Below are 14346 nucleotides of genomic sequence, written 5' to 3'. Positions count from 1 at the left end.
ATCCTTGGGCAGCTCAGTCATTAATTCTTCCTTAGCAAGTTTGGGCATTTCCTGGTGACTTTGATGAGCCCAAATCCTTTATTTTTGGGTTTCTCTGGAGAGACTGAGCCAGCTGGGAGGATCCCACCTCCAGTTTGGAGGCTCATGCCAAGGTGGATCCTCAAAGGAGCCTCCAAATTCCCTGGTGCCAGACAGGGAGGGAAGGAGCTGTGAAAGCCCTCAAGAGAGATTTTACCTTCAAGAGAGATTTTACCTTCAAGAGAGATTTTTACCTTCAAGAGATTTTACCTTCAAGAGAGATTTTACCTTCCAACCTTCTTCAAATATCAAATAGCAAATCCCAGCCCTGCTCTGCCTGATGGTTCCACATCTGATGCTGCAAATAAAACCACACAAGCGTGGCAGAAATCATGGGAAAAGCTTCATTTCTTCCCTCCATCCCCAAAACTGACTTTCCTTTGTTGCTATGAGGTTCCCAGCTCCCTGTGGTGTGGGCACAGCACTGATTGAGTCTCAGGATGGGAAATCAGAGACTTTTGAGCCACCCTGCAATAAATGAGGGAAATTTGCCCTTCTGATGGTCTCCTCCATTCCCTTGCCCGTTTTTCTGAGGTGTTTTGAGAGGAAAGCCTCCTCTCAGCAGCTCCAAAATGGATGTTTTATTGTGTGTGTGCCATTGCCAGGCTGTTTCATGGGCTCAGAGTGCCTGGCCAGCTCTGCTGGGCTGGGTGTGCTGGATTTGGGGGGATTCAGAGCATCCAGCAGGTGTGGAGCTGAGTTTGGGACTTCTGCTTTCCATCCCCTCTCTGGATTGGAGCTGGAACTCTTCACCAAAACCACAGAGTGTCACCAGTGTGGGCGTTCAGAGAGGCTTCAGGCTGGCAGAGGGGAGGTGTGGGTGGGATGTTGGGCAGGAATTGCTCCCTGGCAGGGTGGGCAGGCCCTGGCACAGGTGCCCACAGCAGCTCTGGCTGTTCCATCCCTGGCAGTGCCCAAGGCCAGGCTGGAGCTCTCTGCTCTATGGAAGGTGCCCCTGCCCATGGCAGAGGAGTGGGAATGAGATGAGCTTTAAGGTCCCTTCCAACCCAAAGTCTTTGCACAGATTTGTGGATTTGGGAAGGGGAAATGTGTCTCAGCTGGATGTGCACAAATCTGCTCTCCAGCATCTCCTTTCTCAGTGTAAAAATCCTTTCCATGGCATTCTTCTCTCCTGCCTTGCTGCTTTAGAACAAGGGTGGCAGCAGCCCCAGGAGCTGCCAGGACTCCAGGTTTGCCTGGATTTTAGGATGTGAGCATCCCTGTAAGGCCCTGGGTACCTCATAAACAACACCCAGGGGCTGTGGGTGTGCAGCATCCAGGCCTTGCTCCCACGTGGGGAGCAGCTGCTGGGGCTGTGCCACTTCCAAGCAGGAATTCCTGGCATTTCTTGGCATGGGAAAACGTCCCAAAGCTGATTTACCATCCATGGCAGTGGTCATTCAGTGGAAAGGCTGAACTGTAGAACAGGAGCAGCTTTGGGGCTTCCCCTGAGCTCTGCGTGCACACCTTGGTTTCCTCTCTGGTTTCCTTCCCACCCCGTTGGTGTCCAGAGGAGGAGGATGGAGATTCTGGCATGGTGCAGGTGACAGGGAAAGGTTTGGCTGTGATAAATTTCTCCATCCTATTTTAGATGTAAAGCAGTTTTCAGATGGGATGAACTCCCTGAAACCGGGTGAGGAATCTCTGCTTGGGGTGCTTTCATCTCTTGCCCATCAGCTGCTGTTCTCCACCAACACAAAGAAAATTCATCAGCCAAACTCCTCTACTGAAAGAAAATTCATCAGCCAAACTCCTCTCCTGAAAGAAAATTCATCAGCCAAACTCTTCTCCTGAAAGAAAATAAATCAGCCAAACTCTTCTCCTGAAAGAAAATTCATCAGCCAAACTCTTCTCCTGAAATATCTTTTTTTTAAAAAGACCTTTTAGTTTTGCCTCATTGCATAAATCAACTTTACTTTCCACGAGGACCTGTGTTTGCTTGTGTGCCCTCCCTTTGGAAGAGGGCAAAAATCCAGGAGCCTGAAATATTCCCAAAGGCAGGGGCAGAGTGCCATTCCCACAGGCTGAGATCATCCCACTGATTGGGAATGACATTGTGCAAAATCCTGGTGGGACCCAGAGCTGACCAAACTCCCCTGGCTGTTCCAGCTCTGACTGAGCCATCCCAGAACCTGCAGGGAAATGCTGGAATCCCCATCCATGGAGGGGTTTATGGGATGTGGGGACATGGTTTTGTGGTGGGTTAGTGGTCAGATTTGAGCTTTTCCACCCTAAATAATTCCAGGGTTCTCTATCAGGGAAAAGCTTCTCTGCTCCTCGTTTTTCAGAGGGAATGGAGGAGCAGAAGGGCTGAACATCCCTCTGGCAAAGGGAATTCCCAAGAACAGGGATGAAGTGCACAGAAGTGGCAGGGCTGGGAGCAGCTGCTCCTTATCTCTTCCTGAGCAGGCACATCAGGGAAGATAAAGTAAAAAGGGAAAAGATAACACAGATTGAGTCAGCCTGCCTCTCAGAGGGAGCTTTTTCCAACCTATTTACTTGTCACTGGTGATTTTAGCTCAGTCTGTGGGTCTTCAGAGAAAATCAAGGGTTTTTTAATTCCTGTTTCATGCCTTGCAAAAGGGAATCTTTCTTCCAGCCATGAATTTCTGGCATTTCTTGGCACTGGGGGAAGGTCCCAAGGGCGGGTTTGGTGTCACTGTGTGCTAAATGTCACCCCACATCTCATGTGTGTGAGGCTGGAGGTGTCTGATCCACCACCCACCAGTGGCTCCTCCACTTTCAAACCAGCTCAGGGCCTGTGTTAGTCATGTTTTAATGATATTGGAATCAGCTGCTTGTGGCTGTGTGAGGAATTCCAGCCCAGGGCTGGGGATGGAGCAGGGAAGGGGAGGCTCAGCACAATGAGCTCATCCTGCCTTTCCTCCTGCTCAGCTCGTCAGGTTTCAGGATTATTCAGTGGTTGGAGCTGGGAAACGAGATTGAGGATTTGCTGCCATGTCCTGAAACTTTCTGGGGTTCCTCTTCCTCTGCTGTGAACTTCAGGAGGAGCTGCTGGTGTGAAAAATACCAGTGCTGGCTGCTTTGGAGTTGGAAAATCAGTGTTTTGGGCTTGCAATGGCAGCACTGGGAGCAGGAGCTGTGAGACTTTGTTGTGGCACTGTGAGAATATCCAGTGGCTTCCATTGGATCCAGCTGAGTGCCCCAGGAAGGCTCAGGGAAGCAGGAGGGATTAGCAGGGTGCTCTGTTACCCCTGGCATCCCAGGCTTCTCCCTGGGGACACTTCTGGGCTGGTGACACATTGTAGGGAACATCCCAGGCCATGGAGACAGGGATGCTTGGCTGATGATGCTGTTCTGGAGCTGCTCCCTGCCTTGTTCTGGGGGTGTTTTGGTGCTCACCCCCACCAAAACTGTTCACAGCTAGGTTCGCTTGTAATTGCTCCAAGTTATGTATTTTTATACCATGCAAATTTTGTTTCTAGAGTTTATTCATTAAACTTTGCTAGCTATATTCAAGCTGTAAGCAAAGTGTGTTTTTCGAAAAAAAACAAGTGACACAGTGTATTTTTGCAGGAATGAGGGAGAACCATGGAACAGGTATTTTTTAAAGGATGCATGATAGGAAGAAGGCTGCTCTCAACTGCTTATATCAGACATATTTCAGTGCATTTGTCGTTGGCAAATGCCTTAAAATATGGGCTGGGGAGAAGCCCCAGATGGAAGGAAACTCCCAATCCTGAGCTCTGCACAGCAGCTGTGACTCAGCAGTGGGAGCAGCAGCTCTGCCATGGATCCTCTGCTGCAAAGGGAGCTCCAGGCGAGGTTTCCATCACCCAGCCCTGGCTCCTTCTCCTCCTGGGGCCACAGATCCCTCACAGTTCCATTTCCTGGGGCCACAGATCCCTCACAGGTTCCATTTCCTGGGGCCACAGGTTCCTCACAGGTTCCATTTCCAGGGGCCACAGATCCCTCACAGGTTCTGTTTCCAGGGGCCACAGATCCCTCACAGGTTCTGTTTCCAGGGGCCACAGATCCCTCACAGGTTCCATTTCCAGGGGCCACAGATCCCTCACAGTTCCATTTCCAGGGGCCACAGTTTCCTCACAGGTTCTGTTTCCAGGGGCCACAGATCCCTCACAGGTTCCATTTCCAGGGGCCACAGATCCCTCACAGGTTCCATTTCCAGGGGCCACAGATCCCTCACAGTTCCTGTTTCCAGGGGCCACAGATCCCTCACAGTTCCATTTCCAGGGGCCACAGATCCCTCACAGTTCCATTTCCAGGGGCCACAGGTTCCTCACAGGCTCTGTTTCCCTGGCAGAAGCTCCCTGGGCCAAGGTGTGTTTTTGTGTCTGATCCTCCCGAGCTGCTCTGGCATCTCCACTGGGAAACGGAATATCAACAACAGCGATTTAATGGCCCTGGCTGTCAAACAAAGCAGAAATATTTGGATTTTAGTGAGGAGGTTGGCACCTTTTATTGCTGGGAACAGGATGTGGTGCTGCCTGTCCCATGTTCCTGTTTCTCCTTGCCTGCCCTGTGGGTTTGGGGGTCCCCACAAACAGAAAAGCAAAAAATCTGTTTATTACCTGTGTCTGTTCAGTGAAACCTGGGGTGGATTTCCCTTCTCAGCCAAGCCCAGAGGCTCTCGTGCCATTTTTGGGTTAATCTGTCACATCTCTGAGGCTCAGGACCAGCAGCAACCACCCTCTGGCCTTTCTGGAGCCTGGTGTGTGGTGAAATAAAGAGAATTTTAATGGCATTTACTGGAAATATTTGCTGGCTCGGGAGGGCAGAGCACTCTGCATCAGCCCAGCCTGTGTCCCCTGGGATCTCATTCCCTGATTTTGTGCAAAATTCTTCTTCCACTGCTCACTTGAGCTCAGCTCACTCTGGGGCGTCCCGGTCCCTCCCCAAGAAGGGAACTGGGTGGAGAAAAGAAGTTTTGCTTAACAAAAACCTGCGTGAAGCGCTCTGCTAACCCAACCCCCTTGGCTCCAGAGGGATTTAAACATGTGCTTGTAGTTAATCAGGTATTTAAGTGGTTTTGTGACTTGGCAAGGCTGAGAGGAGCTATCCCAGAGGAGAGCAGAGCTGAGCTGAGGCCTCCCAGCTGGAAGGGTTTGGAAGTGGGGGTGTTGAGAGCAGCAGTGTGAGTTTGCCTTTCTGTGACTCAGTTTCTCCTTTTTTTCAGCTCTCTGCAGGGGCTAGGAGGCACCAAAGGCACCCCAAAATGCAATGGTTTGTGAAACAGGATGAGTTGGGGTCAGTGTTGGTCAGTAAATTCATCTGAGCTGGCACAGGAAAGGTCCTGCCAGGTTAATTCAGACCTGGCACATCCTGGACGGGATTCACCCAGGGTGAGAAAGGGTTTTAAGGCAAATCATCCCCCCTCACTCTTGGAAAGCTGCTTGGGGAACCCCCAGCTCTGTGTGGGGCAGCTCAGGAGAGGTTTCATGGAATGTAAAGGAGATTTTCCCTTTGCCTCATGGATTTCACCCCATGGGGCAGCTCAGGAGAGGTTTCATGGAATGTGAGGGAGATTTTCCCTTTGCCTCATGGATTTCACCCCATGGGGCAGCTCAGGAGAGGTTTCATGGAATGTGAGGGAGATTTTCCCTTTGCCTCATGGATTTCACCCCATGGGGCAGCTCAGGAGGGGTTTCATGGAATGTGAGGGAGATTTTCCCCTTGGCTCATGGATTTCACCCCTGAGGAGAGAGGTTTTCCCACCTCAATCTGATTTTCTTGCTGGGATTGCTCTGGAATTTGTCTCCAATTAACCACCCAGCATCACAGCACTGATGTTATTATGCAAAGTGTAGATTATTTAACCACACATGTTTTTTTTAATTTATTGATTTGACGTTGCTTTGAATCCCATTACAGGGATCTGCTTTATTAATGGACTTTGTCCATGCTCCAGATTAACTGGGGATGCTGGATTTGCAAATGAAAGAATTGGAATTCATGTTGTCCATATTAATTACTTGGGTGATGCTGGCTTCCATGGGGAAACCTTTCTTTTTATTCCACTCCTGTTGCTTTGTCTTAATTCAGAAAATTAGTTTGGTGCTGTGGGATTGGGTTGGTTTTTCTCCTTTGCTGGAATTCCCTTTTAACATTTAGGCAGATACTAAATGGTTTTATGGAATAGGCTGTTCCTGAGGATAAATTTTAATGCAAAAAAGGGTCAGGGAGCTTTTATTTCAATGTTTTGTTCAACTCCACTTCCTCCTCTTTTGCTTTGTGCTAAAATCTCTCTGTATCTTGTTCCTTCTAAATCTTTGCCTTGCAAAATCTCCTAATTCCTGCAGTGACACTCAGCCAGATTCTTGTGCTGAGTAATTCCACTCTCTTTGCTGGTAAAAATCCAGGATATGCCTGGATTTTGGTATGTGCAGGTATTGCTATTGATCCAAACCCATTTTTCCCCTGTGTTCCTCCCACCCTGGCTCCTGCAGTGGTGTAAATGAACCAAAAAAAAAAAAAAGAAAAAAAGATTTGGCATGATTTTATGGGAGTCAGCTGTAATTTGTTCACTTAAATTGTCTTTTTGTCATGCTTGCATTATTCCACAGCAGCCAGTTTGGAGAGTTAATTGAATATTTGTGTCTCTCAAAGATGCCTTCAATTACTTCCATTGAATAACTCTGGGAGAGAGAGCTGTGATGAGGAATCACTGATGCTTATTTTCTGTAGCAGAAATATCTGAGCCTTTATTCCAGCACCTATTAAAGGATGCCAAAACATTCCTGGAGCCTCCCAGCCCGAAATTCCATCCTTTTGAAGCAGAGTTTAGCATCCATTGAGCATTCACAATGCGTCCCTCCGTGGCTAATGCAATAATAATCAGCTCAGGGCTTGGAGGTGGGAGCAGCTTTCAGAGAGCAGTTCTTGGGTTGCAGCCTCTCATTGTGAGTGCAGCAGTGGATTGATTTCTGCTGGCTCCAGGAGGCTTCCAGGTGAGGCAGGAACAGCATTATTGATGCTGCAGCTCCTGGGGGAGGGTGTGGGAGTGTTTTCCCAGGGCTGGGCATCAAAACAAAACCCCTGGATGGCTGTGGGCAGTCCCCACCTCAGGATTTATCATTGATCAATTCCCAGATATTTTCAACTTTTTTTTCCCCCGTTGTTGGATTGCAACAGCTCTGCTGGCTGAGGAGGGCAAGGGGAGCCATCAAAAGCAACAATTTTGGAGTGGATAAAAAGGCAAATGTGTCGTTTCATGTGAGATTTGCAATTCCTTCTGTTTCTGCCTGCTCCTGGGAGCAGCAGGTCAGGATGGGCTCAGAGAGGGGTTTTAACCTGCTGGACATCAGCAGAGCCACCCTGGCCTCCTCTGAAGCCTCTCCTGGCGGCAGCTGCTGGGCCCAGACCATAAATCCTGATTCCTGCCCAAGCAGAGCCTGGCTCAGAACTGATGGCAGAGCCTGGCAGCTCGTGCAGGGCTGTGTGAATTGTGAAGGGAGGGAAATTTGGAGAAGGTGCCTGGGTTAGAGGGGTGAGGGATGAGGACTCCAGTGCCTCATTTGCTCTGTCACACCAGGGCAGAGCTTTCCTGCATCCTCCATCCCCTCAGCCCAGCTCCAGCAGGACCCAGGGTCCTGTCCCAGGCACAGTCCCTGGCAGCAGCTGGGGACCATCTGGCCCAGCTGCAGAGCATCTGTTCTGCCATGCTGGGCTTTCCACAGCCCAGTCCTGCTCCTCCCCTTGCTGGGGTCTGTTCCTTTTCCCTCCAATTCCCCTGGACTCAGAGGACCTTCATCACCTGTGAGACCCCTTCCCCATTTTATAAGCTACAAGAATGTAAAATTTGGTGGATGATTGGTTGATGAGTTATGATCATGATTTATATTTTTGTTTGGTTTTTTTGGGGGGGTTAGTTGTATGTTTGTTTTGGGGTGGCTATGGAATGATGATGACAGCTGGTTATTGTTTTTGATGCTAGGAAATAGAGAGGAAGGTTAATTGGAAGTGTATTGATGATCGGTGATTTGGGATGAGGGTTTAACAGGAGTGGTGACACCAGAGCCACCTGGGGAAGGGCAGGGGGTGGCAGGATGGACAGCAGCACCAGCCTGGGTGCCTGTTTGGTTCATCCCTGAGGCTGGGCCATCTGGGTGAGGCTTTTTGGACTCTTTTCCCAGCAGAGATGTGTGCAGGGGTGTGCAGAGCTGGGCTGTCTGGCCCATGGACGTGGGGGTGAGGAGCAGCCTGCACCAAGGGCTCAGTGTTGATCCAACTCCCATCAGCTGGAGGGGTGTGGGGAGCCTGGGCTGTGATTCCAAGCAGGGAATTGTGTGATTGGAATGCTGCTCTTGTCCCAGGAGCTGTTCTTGCTGCAAGCCCAGACACCAGAGCAGTCTCACACAGGCAGTGGAAATGATGAGGGTGAGTGATTCCTCTCCATCCTCTGCTTGTGAATCTCTTCCCCTTTCCTGCAAGGATCCCAGTTCTGCTTTTCTCTTTTCTTCCTGTAAATACTAATTTTAGGGCTGTTTGTGGATTTACTGCTTGTGAGGGCAGGGTAGGAGAGCTGCACACACAAATAAAAATCTTCAGTGGCCATCAGGCATCTCCTGTCACCTCCCAAGGACAAGAGTTGTCTGAGCCTCGGGTTACCTCTAAATAAAACCCATGGGGTGCTGAAACAAATCATAAAAACCTAACTGATATGGATGGGGGATCAGCTGCAGAGCAGATGGGGCTGGTTTGGGCTGGGAGAGGGGGCAGGAGAAGCAGGCAGAGCTCAGTGCTGGGAAACAAAGGTGAGAGCAGCACGAGGGGGATTTTCCTGCTCCAGCTGCCTCCTCACTGCGTGTCTAGGATCAGCTAATTAGAGGGGCTTTTCTTGGCAGGTAAATGAGAGACACAAGCTCATCCAGGGACTGAGTCAGCCCAGCTGTCTCTGAGCAGGATGAATCACCATCCTCATATGAATTGACAGCACACTGAGCTTAGGTGGCAGCTCTGGCTCCTTCCCTGACAGGAGATAATAGGCAGCCTCTCCTCCTTTTCCAGCAGGGATCTAGGAGGCTTTTGCAAGTGGAAATAAGTAGGTTTTTTGCACAATGTGATCAAGGCTGGGGCTGATCCTGGGAATCAGCCCCGTGCTGGGGCAGGAATTCCTCTGCAGCCCTGAGAGCTGCTGGGCACAGGGCAAAAGGGATAAGAAATCGAGAAATTGATGAAGATGATGAGAATTGATGAATTCTGCTCGTGAGCTGTGGTTTGGATACTCCAGGCAGCACCTGGGAAGCTCCAGGAAGCTCTTTGGGCCGACACATGAGGATGGAAATGGCAGAGTTGATTAAATTGATTATATTTTCATTTAATGCTTCAGTGCAGAGCTGTGAAGGGGAGGCCCAGCAGCCAGACTGGAGTTCACAGGGTGGGTGTAGGGCAGGGTTGGTGCATGAACCTTTTCCTTTGGGTTTTAGCCAGGAATGTGTGGGGCTCTGAGGGGTGGGAGAGTGACCCCTCAGCTGTGCTTTGCTCAAATCCAGCTTTTCCTGCCTCTTCCCTTTGCAGGAGGAGAACTTTGTGGCACCCCTGTCCCTGGGAGGGTTCTAAAGACTCCTAAAGGGCTCCAAAGCTGTCACCCATCCATCTGGGAGCAGCAGCAATAAGTGACAAGTGCCACCAGGAGCCATCTGGTGCAGGCTCTGCATGGCCAGCAGGGTCCTGGCTTGGGGATGGAGCCCCAGCTGGAGCCCCAGCCCCAGGCTTGGATGGAAAAGCAGGATTTGGGCAGCTCCTGCTGCTTTGGGAGGGATGAGGGGAGGCAGAGTTGGGTTAAAGGCAGTGGTGCATGGGAATTGTTGGGGTTGTTCAAAGCAAATCCTGCAGTCACCTTTCCCAAACAGAACTTCCAGGCTTTTCCTGGGCTCCCAGTGGCTCTGTAAATCAGCAGAGCTGAGGCCATCCTCACTAAACATCCTCAGGCACTCTCCTGAAGAAATGTTAACTGAGATCTGGCCAAACTCCAGTTGGAGTCATTGCCTTTGCCTGGCAGTGTGGAATAAAAGAGCATTTTTCTGCAAATCTCCTATTCTCAGTTGTTTATTATCTGGCTGGCAGCATCACATCTCTGCCCATTAATCCATCTCTCCAAGTTCCTCCAATTCCAGCCTCCTGGAGGGGGTTCAGGCTGCCACCATTTATTATTTGAGTCAGTCTGCCAGGGAAATATTTGCTCCTTCCCTGAAGCATCGACTCCCTTCTCTCGCTGCACCCTCAGTGCTGGAATGAGCCATTTGTGGCTCCCAAAGCGATATTAACTCTGTGAAACGGAAAATACTCAATTATTATATCAATACCCACATATTTAATGCTGATTTGACTCCAGGCTGGTGGGTTGGACATGAAATGTGCAGAAGCAGTTGCTGGTTTGTGTGAAGCTTCCCAGGGTGGCTTTTGGGACCCCCATCCAGGTGTGCTGAGCTCCCAAATGCAGCCTGCCCTTCTCAAAAGTCCAAATTGCAAATTTCATTATCTCTGTGTGCCTCAGGGCTGGGGTTTTTGTCCCAAAATATTTTGTGGCATCATTACCTTTGGGGTGCTTTACTATTCCCTCAACCAGAAATCAATTCCTGCCTCAAAAATCTTTTTGGGGAAGAGTAGGAGGACGTGGTTGGGTTTTCCTCACAGGACACAGGTTGTGTCCAAAATGCAGAAAAACACAGGGCTGAGTCACATCTGAGCTGACCTCCCTCCCCACCTGCTGGAATCATTTTTCCCCAGATAACTTGGAGCAGATGATGGATGGAAAACTGAATTATTCCTTCCTTCCTTCACTGCCTGACTCTTGTTTACAACACCAACCTCTCTGCTTGGAAATTCAGGAAAATGCTGCCCTGATTTTAGTGGAGATAAAGGAGTTTTGGAAGAGGTGCTGGCCAAACCAGCAGCTCTTGGGATATTTGTGAGCAGCTGTGATGAGTTTTTTTTTTTGCACAGGAACCTCATTTGGGCAGCAATCATTTGGTGTTAGTGAAAACAACAACAGCAGAAGCTGCTTTCTCAATGGCTCCTCACAGGGACCTGCTGCATTTCCCCCTAATTACAATTCAATTTGCAGTGATAAATAGTTTAATAAGCAAAAAATGGGCTTGGCTGTGGTTGGTTATGGCTCTGTGTGGCTTGGGGGATGCTGGGACTGGTGGAAACACAATTTGGAGCTTCAAAAAAACCCCAAAAAATTGAGTTTGGACAGCAGAAAGAAATAAGTGATTTTACATGAGGGAAAGAAAAGTTGGGGGTGCAGCTCCCAGATGTTTTCCTTGGGTGATGTTGGACTGCAGAGTGATGGGTGAGCTCTGAGTTTTGGGGGCAAATAGATGTTTTTGTGGGTTTGCTGCAAATAACAGGTTGGGCACAGCATCCCTGTGCCTCTCACTGGGCTTGGGGTTTTCTTTTCAAAAATAATTGGGGTTTTTTATACCTTTCGTGGCTGTGGCTGGGGAATTTCTATTGCTGGTTGCTGGAGGAACACGTTACATTTATTTTCTGCTGGATTTTTGGATATAAATTTCAAATTCACCCCTCAAAGTGGGGTAGGTAATTGGGGTTTTTTGGGGGTTTTTTTGTGAGGTTTTTGTTGTTGTTGTTGTTGGGTTTTTTTGGTTTTTTGTGTTTTGTTTTTGGGTTTTTTTTGTGTGGATCTTTAAAATTTGTTTGGGTTTGGGGGTTTATTTTTTGGTTTTGGGGTTTTTTTTCCTATTTTTTTAAACCTGATAGCTTTACACTGCTAGATTTGCAGAAGTCTCCCATGGAGGCTCAGCTGGTTGATGGCAGGAAATTTTCCTTCCAGTGGATAAGGATGGATCAGTGATTTGCCTTTCAGCTTCCTAAAGCTGGAAACAAATGGGATGAACTGCAGAGAAGTCATGGATGATTTCTGTTTGAAAATTCCCCTTTTTCCTGCAGAGATGTTCCCATTTTCCTGCCACACCTGGACAAAGCACCCCAGCAGAGTTCAGGGGTTTGGATCCACTCCTGACACCCCTCAAATCTGCCCTGAGAAAGCCATCCCTGCCTCATAAACCACTTTAAACCCTTATTTATTTGAAATCTGCATTTGCCATCCAGGTAAAATCCCCTGGGAAAAAGGAATGTGCAGGAAAAAAGTGGCTGGAGCCAGATGCTGGGCGTTCCTGCGCAGGAAGGCAGTGATGGGTGATTTGCTGCTGACAGCATGAACTGGTGTTAAGTTATTAAATTGCAGATGAGCTCATCACTTGGCCTCCAACAAGTTTCAGCCTTCAGAGGCTTTAAAATATTGTGTGTGGTGGAAAAGAGACAGTGCTGGTGTGGCAGAGAGGGTTGGGGAGCAGCTGAGGAAAACATCTGTGCCTGAAAAATGGGAGAACCAGGAGGGAATGCTCCACGTGGAAAATGTAAAGTTGTCCCAGCAGAGAGGAGGAGAAATTCTCTGATTTATCAGCTGGATGTTTTCATTTTAGCTGAGGAGAAAATGGTGAAGAGTTTTGAGGTGTTTGAAGGGGCAAGATGCTGAGCCTGGTTTGGTTCTGAAGGTCCCAGTGAGTTGTCCCAAGTCCCCAGATTGGCCCTCTGGTGTTTGCCATAGATCAGGGACCAAATCCAGCTTTTATTTGATATTTGCTTGATCCTAATGCTGGGCTTTACCAAACTGGGATGGTGACATCTGTGCTAGAAAAGTGGGAGTTTCCTTTGAGCACCTCCCTCCACAATTTGTATTTCTTCTTCCTCTTGCAAAGAAGCCCAAGGTCTCTCCACACTGAGATTTTTTTAAGTACAAAAATAACAATTTGTATAAATTTGTAAATATTAATTATTATAATATATAATTTGTATGCTATAATTTGTAAATAGAAATTTGTATAATATATATAATTTGTATACTATAATATAATTTTTATATAATTATATTTGTAAATAGTAATTTGGCAGAAGCTGTGAGACAGACCAGAAATCAGTTTGGCCACTTGATTTTCCCAGCTGGGCAGCCTCACACGTGTATGGTTTTTAACTTTCTCTTTTTTTACTAAATAACCTGTTTGCAGCCAAGGAGTTGCTGTGAACTCAGGCAGTGCTGCGGGGCTGATCCTAAAAATACCGAGGAAAGCAGTGGGATAAACACTTGTCACCTCGTTTGTGGCCTGAGCTGTAATTGCTGTAATGTGAGATCCCTCGGGCTGTTGTGTCTGAAGGCTCAATGGATTTTTTTTAAAGCGTGGATGTTTATTTTCAACCTGTCTGAAATCACAGAGCATCCACACCTACAAGCAATGTGCTTTCCCGTGGGGTTTTTGGGGCTGGAGCATCTCTGAGCTCAGGACAAGCTTTAATTTATTGCACGGTGGCAATAAATTAAATGTGTTTGTCAGGAGGAAATTCTTTGTGCCAGGTGCCACCAGCTCCGTGGGAAGTGGAAGAAGTTCTAAAAGGAATAAAAAGATTGTTTGGGTGTTATACACACGAATATATTTGAGGTGAAAGGAGCACGCTGTGTATAACCCTTCCCCTCACGTATAATATGATGGATTCCACACGGGGAGTTCTCTGCTAAAATTCCTCAAATTATTCAGCCTAAAAAACCACAAACCATAGAAATCAGCCTTGGAGGGGCCTCAGGAGGGCTGGCCCATCCCTGGGGCAGGATCAGCTCCACCTGAGCTGCTCCTGGCTCCACCTTGTCCAGCCTGGCACAGCTTCCACTCCCTCCCAGTCAGTCTAACCCAGCATTTTCCCTTCCCTGTCTCCAGTCCATCCTCCACTTTCCAGTTTTGGGCTCCTCCCTCCCTCCCTGTGCGCAGCAGCCCCAGAGCTCCTCCAGTGTGGTGCCGTTTGCAGGGATCCCAGGATGAGGGAAGAGAGGAGAATCTTGACTCCATGTTTCACAAGGCTGGTTTATTATTTTATTAATATATTAAAGGAAATTGATATATTAAAACTATACTAAAAGAACAGAAGAAAGGATTTCATCAGAAGGTTAGCAAGGAATAGAAAAAGAATGGAATGATAATAAAATCCTGTGACTGACCAGAGAGTCTGAGCCAGCTGCCTGTGATTGGCCATTAATTAGAAACAACCACATGAGACCAATCACAGATGCACCTGTTGCATTCCACAGCAGCAGATAATCAATGTTTACATTTTGTTCCTGAGGCCTCTCAGCTTCTCAGGAGAAAAAAATCCTAACAAAAGGATTTTTCATAAAATGTGTCTGTGACACTCCAGTGCTGCATTTATCCTCCAGCTGCTGTGCGATGTTCTCTGGGGTCATCTTGGATTTTATCCTGTTGCAAGGGTGTCACT

At 48.2% G+C, this 14346-nt stretch overlaps 1 protein-coding gene across 2 annotated transcripts in view; it reads left to right on the top strand.

Annotated features, from left to right (window-relative positions):
• The window catches only part of LRRC75A (leucine rich repeat containing 75A), a 69768-nt gene that overhangs the window by 10294 nt on the left and 45128 nt on the right, over window positions 1-14346 (top strand). The window lies entirely within an intron of this gene.

This window comes from Zonotrichia albicollis, chromosome 22 (genome assembly GCF_047830755.1).
Source record: "Zonotrichia albicollis isolate bZonAlb1 chromosome 22, bZonAlb1.hap1, whole genome shotgun sequence".
Classification (NCBI taxonomy): domain Eukaryota; kingdom Metazoa; phylum Chordata; class Aves; order Passeriformes; family Passerellidae; genus Zonotrichia; species Zonotrichia albicollis.
This window is presented reverse-complemented; position numbering and strand designations above follow the sequence as displayed.